Source organism: Neolamprologus multifasciatus, chromosome 3 (genome assembly GCF_963576455.1).
Source record: "Neolamprologus multifasciatus chromosome 3, fNeoMul1.2, whole genome shotgun sequence".
Taxonomy (NCBI): Eukaryota; Metazoa; Chordata; class Actinopteri; order Cichliformes; family Cichlidae; genus Neolamprologus; species Neolamprologus multifasciatus.
In genome coordinates this window covers 9,903,853-9,916,858 of record NC_140441.1, presented here as the reverse complement: position 1 = coordinate 9,916,858, position 13,006 = coordinate 9,903,853, and the positions used below count along the sequence as shown (strand labels likewise).

Below are 13,006 nucleotides of genomic sequence, written 5' to 3'. Positions count from 1 at the left end.
GTATTTGGGATTTTTAAATTCCTACTTTTTTGTTTCTTCCTGAACTTTGTAAACTCAAGTTGAATGGCCATTTTTTTAACTTGCCGAGACACTGGGTCAAAAAGTGAAGGCCAGGGGCTGAACTGCTTTGCCCTGCACTTTATATTTAACTACTTGTTGGCAATTTATACATTAATCTGATCTTTGTGAACTGTTTTATGTTTCAGAATCTGTGGAGTAACAATGGGCCTTCCGTTACTTGGTCTCAGTTTTTTTGCAGGCGTAAGCGTAGGCATTGCCTTGTACAGACTATACGAAGAGTGGAGAGAAAAGGTGAGAGTGTAATCAAGATTTTTTGCAGGGGGCTGTTTTTTATGTTAAATTTCAGCTGTCAATGTACAAATTGGCATTAATATCACCTGATCCTATCAGATATTTCAAGATAATATCAGCTGATAATTTGGTTTTACCTTTATTTTCATTTTTTTAAAGACAACATATTAAGAATTATGCTTTCAAAAACACCTGTATGAAAAAACTTTACAGAGCAAGCTTTTATGCAGATGAGAATAAAGACAACTAGAAACACACTGATGTTACTTCTCACATCTCTGCAACAGAAACACTAAAACTCTGAATAAATGAGTCTGTGGACAAACAGAATGAATTGACGCTTCTTGTAATCAGATCTGTCAGGAAGGTTTTACAGTGGGAGCGACATTTCTAACAAGACAGGATAAGAAGTTTGCACAATTCTGTAGTAGTGATCATCAACTGGCAACCTGCGGCAACATCCCACCACCAGATCTTTCTGGATTCCTAGCTTTCTGTTTCTTCCAGAACTTTGTAAACTCAAGATTAAAGTGTATTTAATATCTGTCTGCCTCTGAGTCCTGCATCCAAGTACTCTATAAAACTGTGTGCCATTGCTGATCATCCGTGTGAATATGATCTATTTAACCGGTTTGTGTTTCAGAATACAAAAAGTATGTATGGTCATCTTGATGATGACAATGGTACAGATAATGATGATCATCCTGACTCAGGTGGAGGAGCATCACAGGAAGGTGAGAGTGAAATCAAAATTATTTGCAGCATCTCTTGAGATACTTTTGTTTCGCACCTCAAAGTGGATGATTACTGCAGTAGTATTCCGCAACAACATCCGACCAACCAGAACTTTCTGTCTGGACCCTAAAATATAACTGAATTCATCAACAGCATATTGAGGAAGAATGATAGTATCTGTTTCTAGCACTTTATGTATAGTCATCTTTCTTTGTCCTGTACCACCCCCAGATCCTTGCTCTGATCCTTTTTGACTATAATTCTGGATCTGATTCTGCAAGCCTCTCCTCTTCCTTTACCCACTTTGTTTACCTAGTGCTTCTTTGTATCAGGTCTCACAAGAGACACTAGTCCACTCTAATCTAGCAAGGTAAATGCAGCCACTTCAGCCCAAAGTTCCCCCTCACCTATCATCATCACACTCTTCCCTCCTCTAAAAAAAATAAGACTCATCCTCGAGTCCTACTAATATTCATATTTTTCTTATGTTGAGAGTGTGTATGTTGTGCAACTCCATGACTTTTTCTTGTGCAACTTGTTTTCTTCCTAGCTCTGTACAGGGAGACAAACAAGGTTTCAGACCATTAAATGTATGACTCTCAATGGTCCATCCACCTACTGCTGCCACATGGTATAATAACTATGATACCCTCTCCATTATGTTATAGGGGCCCTTAAAATGTCTCTTCAGTTTTAGTCTCACTCCACTTAACCTTATTCATCACCTATAAAGTAATACTGACAATTAATTCTGACATCAAAGTGTCTCTTCTGTTTACAAGTCTGTACTAGCCAACTGACATAACCACTAACTGAAGAGAACCTTTTCTGAAGCTCCATGTCTACAATTATGTCCACCCAGAGCACCATCTCCCAGTGAAACAAAACCTTATGTGGTGTACAGCCTGTGCTAGAATGCATACTAGTACAATACACCAGCATTATATAGGGCAACAGACTGTTCCAGTTTAATTTGCCTCCACAAACAAAGGCAGCCTTGTGAGCAACCCAACTGACTGAGGGTGGTGTTCTTGACTTATGAATATTTAAAAGCAGGTATAATTCCCTAAATAACATGGACTCAAAAGACCGTCATTGGTCTGAGTGACTACTAGGTTGAGCTCCAAACCTACTGACCCATTCGTCCACTAACATTTTTGCTATAGTGTGGGTCTCCTGATTAGGCAAAGCAAATGCTTCCATCCACTTTAAAAATAGTTTCAATCATCAATATTTATTTCTTCTTTGCCATAGTCTCTTGCAAGGGCCTAAAATATCAATTGCCAACCTTTCAAAGGCTTTCAAAACATTTTTAAAACCTTTTAAAACTGCTGGAACAAGAGGCCAAGGAAGAACAACCTGTACCACAGATGTGATATCTGAATTTGCTGGAGGCATTAGCACCAAATGAGAATCTCTCACCTGTAGTTGTGACCGCATTGAAGTGTAATTTTGCAAAGATGAGTTTTCAGGGAGATCCATCTCTTTCTTCTATAACCACACAAGGTCCCGTTATTTTATTTCATCCTTGTGCTCAGCCTACACTATCATAACTTCCATCTTGCATGGCATACATGAGGGGAACGGGCCATTGGCATTATGGGGTTAGCCGCACTTTGTTTAACTTTTGAGCTAGTGCTCCCAGAGGCAGGCAATTAAGAGAGGTCGTCTGCTTGTCATGTGCTTTACCATGCCTATGAACAATCTTGTAGCAAAATCTAACCAATTGCTTCACCTATCACACCAGCTGGCCTTCTATCCCCTTTGTGTTATTTAACCAATGCAAAGAGTTGTTATCAGTACATATGGTAAATTCTTTCCTTGTCAAATAAAGCTTTAATTACATAATCAAAGTAACCATACTCAAAAGCTCTTTTTTGGTGGTGGTTTATTTCCTGTTCTGTTCCTTCAGAGCCCCATTTGCAAAGGATATAACATGTTCAATCCCATCAAGTTGGCTCAGACTTCAGCCACACACCAGTGTGTCTGAAACTGGCCTTGTGCTGGCTCATGTGTGGACCACATCTGGCAAACCAGATCTGGGCCACCAAAGGGCCACCATTCTTTGCGGTATGTGGGCCATGTGTAAGCTCATTTGTGGGCCAGATCTGGGCCATACCAGTATTGCCATGTGGGAACAGAGTCACTCACTACTCACCGAGTACACTGCTTTCTGTTGACGGTGGGTGATGGCAGACCAATTGGTGGGAGTCCCTGGCAGCTCTGGGGGCCCCCGAGAAAGAGTGTTCATGCTCTGGAATTAGCACTTTCACTTTACACTGTTAAGGTAGCGTCAGTGCTTCGTTATCCAATCCGTTCCAGTTGTTCACAGGGGACATCCACATTACTGAAAATCCAGTCCTCGTTTTCACTGCTACTTTACACTCCACTTGTATACACCTGCGGACACACTAGCGTGCATGCTGCAAACAGCAAGAAATCATCGATATACGCAAGTTTTTCAAGAAAGTAAGTCTTCCTCACTGGCTGGTAGTAACAATTAGTTAGCTCCAGCTAACAGCAGAGAGTCCAATGTAATTAATGAACCAGATGCTCCCCATTTTGATAAATAAAAACCTGGCTAGCACACTAAGTTAAATTGTTAGCATAATGTTAATTTCTGTCACTCGATTTAGCTCTGAAAAATCGAGCTGAGCTCATTCAGGTATGGTTATCATCAGTGGAAATAATAATAATAATCACTCCTCAATCCCTATTAACCTGTAGGAGCCAGGGCAGAGGAGCACAGAGAGGCAGAGGAGAGAGGCCACTACCGGAGAGGTGAGTCAAAAATTTCACAGGATGGAGTCATTTGTGATGCAAACAGTCTGATTAGAATTTTATCAAACTCAATATGGATATGAAATATGAAACTTTTCAGTCATGGTACAACATACAAGACCTATTTAACTTGAGCTTTTATTTAGGAGAGTCAAGGTTAGAAAGTAGAGAGCAAATATATATATATATAAGTCAAATTAGCCTGACTCATATATTTTTGAGGGTTCTATTTTAATATTACTTCAATTCAAGTAATTTAGTAATATTTTTCAGGGCTTTGAATTGCAACCATTTTAGTCTCATGCGTGCTCAAAATGTAATGTTTGTAACTTCAAAACATTTGTGAGTAACAAATTACTGTGGCATGTGAGCAGAAGTCATGATATTAGCAATTTACATTACAAGTCAGTATGTTTTAATGTATCTTGAAGGGTGAGGCAGAGGGAGAGGCTGAGGGAGAAAAAGGTCAACAGGCAAGTTCAAGTCAGAGAGAGCAATGAGAGACAGAGGAGCTGCAGCAAATGGATCGAGAGGCAGAGGAAAATCAAGTTATTAAGGAGAGCAAACAGGCCAAGAGAGGGAAAATGATGAAGCAGCTGCAGCAACTCATTCTACTACAGGGTTTGATTTAGGTGACAAAGACACAGGGCCTAGACAGGTAAAGCTGAAGAGCTATCCACATGATACTTTTGGTGCACAGAAGTGAGCATTTAACCACAGCTGGTTTGAAAAGCACAACTGGTTAGAATATTCAGTCAACCAGAATGCACCTTTCTGCTTCCCATGTAGAGTGTTTGGCAAAAACATCAAACATGATAGTTTGGTAGTAGCGGTTGCAAGAACTGGAACAAAGCTTTAGTCATCTTTGGCAAGCATGAGATGGCACAAACACATAAGGACAGTGTTGTTACATGGAAAAGCTACCAGGGAACTAGCAAACAGGGAAATGTTGCACAGATGATAGCAACTGCAAATGTGAGTGAGATAGTCAAAAGAAGAGAGTATCTCAGACGAATTGTTGCAAACACCTCTATGTTAGGGAGACAGGGACTCCCTTTTTGTGGCCATGATGAAGGTGAAGACAGCCCAAACGGAGGGAATTTTCTTCCGTGTGTGACCAAGTGGTCGGCGGGGTTATAAAAGAAATAATAAAATGACAACGCCAACTGGGGGGGAATTCTAGCCCCCAGGAAATATGGACTTTAAAAATGAAATATAATTAAAACAACAACGTTTGCACAGGTTCAGGGATGCACACTGAGGCAGGCTCAAATATTAACACAATTTTATTTATTAACAAAAAAAAAAAAAACAAAGCAACAAGGACAGCGCACTAAATGTCTAAAATGATGTCCCAAATTACCAAAAAAATAAACATACAACTGGGACTTACCAGCAGCGGTGGACCAAAAGAAAACCACACAAAAATCCCACTATAGTCTATTCACCTGGTGCTGTACAACAAAAGAAGTGTGGAAAACGACCCGCCACCTAAGGTCCCACGGCCGCTGGTAGATCCTCAGTTCGCTGAAATAAAAGCACAAGATATACACATTAAAAAGGATAAAAACATGGGACATAAACAGGCTCTCTATATACTAAAAAAGAAATTAAATGAAAAACAGAGATCTGCAATAAAACACACCCACATACACACCACAGAGCACAGATTGGAAATACTCGTACTCTGCGAGCCAGCCCACAGCTGGTGCTGGTTCCGATTGTCTGTAGCCCCACTCAGTCTCGCGCAGCTCTCCACAACTGGGAGAAAAGGGAGAGGCAGTACCAGTTTTGTAACACCAGCCCAATATGCAGCTGAAGATCGCCCCGACCAGCCGCAAAAGCTGGAGTGAAACGATAGTCCAAAAAGGGGCTTATCGTGAGACCCAAAGCCCCCAGAGGCGAGGCGAGGCAAGCAGCAGGAACAAAACTGGACGGCCAACAGATCGGAACACAAGATAAACAAGGCAAGACAAGACAGCAGCTAGGCAGGCGTCTCGACTCTTCGCTAAAAATCAGGCAGTTGGTCCCTGAGAGGGTGTGGCAGCAATCAAACCCTACAAACAAAAAAAAGGGCAAAGATAACCTTAATCTTCTCTAATTTACAAATACTAGCAGCTATAATATAAGCGGCTTACCCCAAGACTGGAGGCGCTGTACTGTACGGTGGACGCAACACACGCATCTCTCCACCACGGCTGGAATAAAGAAAAGAGAAACAGCCACGCTGTAGCGGGCCGCAGAAATATGACTACTAGTTACCGACTTTTGAGAGAAATCAGAGGTCAAAAGGAGGCCTACCTGTAGCAGTCACACAATCCGATTGTATCGGTAATTTAACCAATAGGCCAGCATTTACTGCTGTGTCGCACCAGAAGCTCGGGAGGAATGATCCAACAAAAATCCGGCTTCCCTTTATACAGGTAAACACCACCCTGTAATCAATATGCAGATGGGTTCCTATTTAACCCAATCACACGATACAAGGAGCGAGTGCAGCGGAAAGAGAGCGAGGGTGGTAGAGCGAGCGAGAAAGAGAGAAAAAGAAGGGCGAGTAGCCCATCCGGCTACACGTGCATGGAGCTTTTGGTAAATGGTAAATGGCCTGTATTTGTATAGCGCTTTTACTAGTCCCGCCTAAGGACCCCAAAGCGCTTTACACACCCAGTCATCCACCCATTCACACACTGGTGGAGGCAAGCTACAATTGTAGCCACAGCTGCCCTGGGTCAGACTGACAGAAGCGAGGCTGCCATATCGTGCCATTGGCCCTTCTGGCCAACACCAATAGGCGGTAGGTGAAGTGTTTTGCCCAAGGACACAACGACCGAGACTGTCCGAGCCGGGGCTCGAACCGGCAACCTTCCAATAATAAGGCGAACTCCCAACTCTTGAGCCACGATCGCCCCATCGATTGCCTCCCTTTTGAAAAAACATAATCCCCCATCAAATGCACATTATACAGTGGGGCAAAAAAGTATTTAGTCAGCCACCGATTGTGCAAGTTCCCCCACTTAAAATGATGACAGAGGTCAGTAATTTGCACCAGAGGTACACTTCAACTGTGAGAGACAGAATGTGAAAAAAAAATCCATGAATTCACATGGTAGGATTTGTAAAGAATTTATTCGTAAATCAGGGTGGAAAATAAGTATTTGGTCAATAACAAAAATACAACTCAATACTTTGTAACATAACCTTTGTTGGCAATAACAGAGGTCAAACGTTTACTATAGGTCTTTACCAGGTTTGCACACACAGTAGCTGGTATTTTGGCCCATTCCTCCATGCAGATCTTCTCAAGAGCAGTGATGTTTTGGGGCTGTCGCCGAGCAACACGGACTTTCAACTCCCGCCACAGATTTTCTATGGGGTTGAGGTCTGGAGACTGGCTAGGCCACTCCAGGACTTTCAAATGCTTCTTACGGAGCCACTCCTTTGTTGCCCGGGCGGTGTGTTTTGGATCATTGTCATGTTGGAAGACCCAGCCTCGTTTCATCTTCAAAGTTCTCACTGATGGAAGGAGGTTTTTGCTCAAAATATCACGATACTTGGCCCCATTCATTCTGTCCTTAACACGGATCAGTCGTCCTGTCCCCTTGGCAGAAAAACAGCCCCATAGCATGATGTTTCCACCCCCATGCTTCACAGTAGGTATGGTGTTCTTGGGATGCAACTCAGTATTCTTCTTCCTCCAAACACGACGAGTTGAGTTTATACCAAAAAGTTCTACTTTGGTTTCATCTGACCACATGACATTCTCCCAATCCTCTGCTGTATCATCCATGTGCTCTCTGGCAAACTTCAGACGGGCCTGGACATGCACTGGCTTCAGCAGCGGAACACGTCTGGCACTGCGGGATTTGATTCCCTGCCGTTGTAGTGTGTTACTGATGGTGACCTTTGTTACTTTGGTCCCAGCTCTCTGCAGGTCATTCACCAGGTCCCCCCGTGTGGTTCTGGGATCTTTGCTCACCGTTCTCATGATCATTTTGACCCCACGGGATGAGATCTTGCGTGGAGCCCCAGATCGAGGGAGATTATCAGTGGTCTTGTATGTCTTCCATTTTCTGATGATTGCTCCCACAGTTGATTTTTTCACACCAAGCTGCTTGCCTATTGTAGATTCACTCTTCCCAGTCTGGTGCAGGTCTACAATTCTTTTCCTGGTGTCCTTCAAAAGCTCTTTGGTCTTGGCCATGGCGGAGTTTGGAGTCTGACTGGTTGAGGCTGTGGACAGGTGTCTACTATACAGATGATGAGGTCAAACAGGTGCCATTCATACAGGTAACGAGTGGGGGACAGAAAAGCTTCTTACAGAAGACGTTACAGGTCTGTGAGAGCCAGGGATTTTCCTTGTTTGAGGTGACCAAATACTTATTTTCCACCCTGATTTACGAATAAATTCTTTACAAATCCTACCATGTGAATTCATGGATTTTTTTTTTCACATTCTGTCTCTCACAGTTGAAGTGTACCTATGGTGCAAATTACTGACCTCTGTCATCATTTTAAGTGGGGGAACTTGCACAATCGGTGGCTGACTAAATACTTTTTTGCCCCACTGTATCTCACCAACATTCCAGAATGACATGATTGACTGTTGTTCCCAGGAAGCTACTAGTGTCATTGTATCTGAAATGACAAAGTCTAAAGTCTATGCCTTCATGAAAGATGAGGCAAGGGATAAAAAGGCAGAGAAGTTAGCTGTTTGTGTCCGGTATGTGTCAGAGGGGCCAGTGAAGGTTTCCTTGCACTTGCAGAGATAAAACCATTTGATGCCCAATCCATTGCAAATGAGATTAGGCAGCAGATTCAAAACAATGGTCTTGCAGAGCTTAACCCTTTAAGACCTACCATAGAACCAAGTCCGCCAGAGCTTATATTATATTTTTACATGTTGTTGTGCCATTTTTGGGAGCATTTCAAGTTGCTATACATCAATACAACCATTATAGCCCAGATTCTAATAATGTGTATGCATTAAGTGCATAGTAATTACATAAATTGAAAGAAAGTGCAATAAACTACAAAAAAATTGAAAATCGTTTTTGTTTTTTTAACATATATTTCTAGTTAGAGAAATTAAAGAGGCTTATCCCTCAAAACTGTAAATACAAAAAAGTTGCACAAAATAGTTTCTCACCACAGGAAATTTCTGTTTGCAAGTGTCTTCATAATTTTATTTTTGAAATACACCAATTTTCATATACTGCAGGAAAAACGAAAATAAATATTATGATGCAAATTTGCAAAAAAGCAGCATATGCATCAAAATAAACTATTTTCAGCAGTTCAATTTGACTTCTAAGCATCCCAGAAAGTCATAAAGTCGTTACTGTTAAAGAGTTTTGCAGTTTTAACATTTTTTCTGTCAGGTACACATGAATTTATTGTCACGGTGTGACGTACAAAGAAACAGTTTGTGTTTAGCTGTTGTGTAATAATATTGTGGTGCTTCTGTAGTACCTGCAGTAACTTAAATGTATTTTGTTCTGCAGCTGAAGACATCCATGTGCAGAGAACTGAAAAGATTCGCTTACGGACAAGCAGACATGAGAAGCAGACATGAGATCAAGAAGAGGCATGTACAGCTGCTCTTTATTTTTTATCTCTGGACAGAAAAAAGCTAGCTGTTCACCCTGTTTACACCTATAATGCTAAGCTAAGCTAACCAAACCACATCATGAAAAAGGTTGTCAACTATCCTGTTTTAGCCAAAACATCCTTTTATAATGAAACTGGTTAGTTGCTTATTGTACCTTAGACATCCCGTATAGTAATAATTACTTGCAAAGTCACTTTCTGATCAACAGATGGTCCTCTTACAAATGCCAAATCTCATTTGACCATAATTGTATTACACAAGTACACGTTTCCAATTAAAGCTGCCAGTGACGGTTAGGTACAGCAGACGTGAGGAGTAATATGTGATTCGTAAAAATAAGGTGCTTTTTGCTCTGCATAGAATAATAAACTGGGTAACTGAAGCCTGTATTTACAGTCTTTTATTTGAATATTTTTTTCTTTGTTGCTTATTTTTCACAGGAAAGGCACATGTGATTTCTGTTATCCCTGGCTGTATTATTCTTTAGTGTTTTATATAAGGTAGTGATTAAACTGAATACCAACATTTTACTTCATTTTATAAGAATATAAACATACACTGTATATCTACACCACCTCCTGCAGGTTTTAGATATCACCCGGGGTCAGCACACCTGAATCAAATCATTAGTTCATTACCAGGCCTCTGGAAAACTTCACAACATGTTGAGGAGGTAATTTAGCCATTTAAATCAGCTGTGTTGGATCAAGGACACATCTAAACTCTGCAGGACACTGGCACTCGAGGCCTGAAATTGGTTACCCCTGATCTACACTATACACAGCTGGCTGTACACTGTGCTTCTCGCACATCGGTTTCCCTCATTTGATAGTTAAAAAGTTGGCAACCCTACTCATGACTCAAGCTCAGAGTCCACTCCATGTTCACACTTCACTAGACTAAAGAGGGAAGAAGGTGTGTGGTTGGTTGAACTAAAAAGCTTGTAATCATGTTTCCAGATGTTTGAACTGTGTGTGTGTTTGTGTTCAGACGTTAAACCAGAGCCAGACGTCATCCACTCACCATTGAAGTGTCCCACCAGTTCAACCACTGTCGTCCAGCTGCTGGTCTCTAACTGGTCCCCCAGTCACCTCAGGCCAGGCCACATTCAATTGTTAAAAGGGAGAAAAAACTATGTTTTATGTCTTTTTTCAATGAACTAGACCTTTAATTATTCAAAAGTCATATTCTGTTTTTACCTGTAGTTTTAAATTGTTTCCTGTTTTCTTGTGCTGAAAAATAAGTGACAGCAATTTAAATAAGTTTTTTTGATTTATGCTCTCTGAAATTTTAGTTATTTTTATGTTGTTAATGTTTGTTGGATGTCTACAGGCTCAATAAACTTTTATCTCACTTGCTTTTCTCATGTGGTTCAGTGGGTTTCAAAAAGGTCTCAACTGGAAAATTTGATATGTTACAGATTGTGTGTGGCTACCCTTCAGTGGCACACTTCAGTACAGAAAATGATGAACATTAAACCACAGGTGCAGACTAAAAATAGCAGGGGCATCATTCAGCTACTGTACAATGCAAAGAAAAGCTTCATTACAGGACATGTTTGTTTGAAACTGAAGAATTTGATCTCTTTATTTCTGTAGCCACCTAGAAACCTGCAAGCAGAAGCTGTCATGGTGAATACATTCATATTTTATTGAATAATTGTTGAATAAAAAAAAATAAAGAAACATCTCCGGTAGTATTTATTCAATTCAATTCCATTTTATTTATGTAGCACCAATTCAAAACAACAGTTGCCTCAAGGTGCTTTATATTGTAAGGTAAACCTTACAATAATATATTAAGAGAAAAAAACAACAATCAGATGACCCCCTATGACTTCCTATTGTTGCCAAAGCAACAATAGAAAGGAAGAAACTCATTTTTAACAGGAAGAAACCTCCAGCAAAACCAGGCTCAGGGAGGGGCGGGGCCATCTGCTGCGACCGGTTGGGGTGTGAGAAGAAAAACATGAAAGACATGCAGTGGAAGACACCCAGAGATAAATAAGTATGATTCAATGCAGACAGGTCTATTAACACATAATGGCTGTATCCCAATTCAGGGTCTGCAGCCTTAAAGGCCGCATTTTAAGGCCGATTACGTCACCGCGACACGACAAAGGCTGTCCCAATTCAAAGGGTGCTCAAAATGCGCCCTCAAATGCGTCCTTCATTTCCCTGAATTTTAAGGATGTGGCGGTGTAGACTTCATGGCCCAACATATCCCAGACTTCATAGCGCGGCGGTGGGTGTGGATAATTTTGCCGAAAAAAAACGGGGGAAGCGGAGCGGTCGAAGAGTAAACTTTCAAAAGTAAGTACTGAATATTATGTCACTTATTTATACGCAAATGTTTAATAATGAAGAACATTAAAACATTACTGTTGGCCACATGCCGGCAAAGTTATATGACATTAGTGATGTTTGTACTTTCAGCTTTTACTTTGTTTTAAAGCCTTTCTTTATACGCCGTTCGATAGTTGACCTTAATCTTACAGAGAATGTGATGATTTTATGGATAATTAAAGTCAGTCATATATCCACAAACACAACAAGCTGAAAGTCAGTGATGCTGCTCGGTTTGTAGTCCTGAATATCACGGCACAAGCAGGATCCACTGCACTGTTAATGTTAGCTATTTTATATTGCTGCCTCTGTTCGGTGGTGTCGAGCCAAACGGACTTTAACGTGTGTTTGAACGAGCTGACGGTTCACTCGTTACGCTGAAAGAAAGATGCTTTAATCACAGGAGTCACACATGTGTCCACTGTACCATCTGGGAACTCTTCTTGTTTAGCACTCGTAATAACACAAACACTAAATCCTCTTCCTCTTGTGCTGTTTTGTAGCAGTGTCTACACCTGAGACTGTCACCTGTCTGTCTGTCCTGCACTCTCTCTCTGTTTCTTTCTCTCTGATTGTGTAATAAAAGTATGAACATGTATTTATAAGTTACACTGTTTGAATTGAATGTGTTTGAATCCTGCAGCTTATCACACATTTGATTTCCATGTGTGACAACTGCAAGTGTCCAGAGTGAGGACGGACTGAGGGACCCACTGCTGCACATCATCTGTGAGGCTTTGCACCCCTGATGATCCACCAGGACAAACTCAGCAGTGTGTGAGGAAGAGGAGGAGGAAGAGCCAGCAGCAGCTGACAGATGGAGAGAATAGACAGACTGTTCCCTGTTTGTGAAGGACTGCTAGAAAAGTTTAACACAACAAATTGTCTGTCCTGAATCAGTCTTATTAGGTAATGTTCAAATAATTTGATCATTCCAGTGTTTTCAGTGTGGGAGAAAGTAGTGATGGGCAGATGAAGCTTCATGAAGCACTGAAGCTTTTCATCCAATTGGTTCACCCCAGCGCAAAGCGTCTTGAAGCTTCATTTGCTCTAGTACGACACCTACTGGACGTAAAAATATTAGTTGGCATGAATTTGAAGAGTGTGGCATTTTGCACACAGCCTGTAAATGTCAACAACAAATGGAGTGTGTAAAACATCTATATTGTAGTGATGCAGTATACTGTGTATATTTATACTGGCAGTATGGAAAATGATCATTTGG

General features: G+C 41.1%; 1 long non-coding RNA gene across 2 annotated transcripts in view; it reads left to right on the top strand.

The window, feature by feature from the left end:
- The window catches only part of LOC146521502 (uncharacterized), a 42,942-nt gene extending 30,555 nt beyond the window's left edge, over nt 1-12,387 (top strand). Inside the window, exons 2-5 of one of the 2 annotated variants that reach the window (XR_014873391.1) lie at nt 207-1,046; nt 3,775-3,828; nt 9,330-9,412; nt 10,427-12,387. This is a non-coding gene — a long non-coding RNA (uncharacterized LOC146521502). Of the gene's footprint in view, nt 1-206; nt 1,047-3,774; nt 3,829-9,329; nt 9,417-10,426 lie in introns of both variants that reach the window. The other variant, XR_014873390.1, reaches the window with a different exon arrangement.
- Nucleotides 12,388-13,006: the final 619 nt, after the last annotated feature.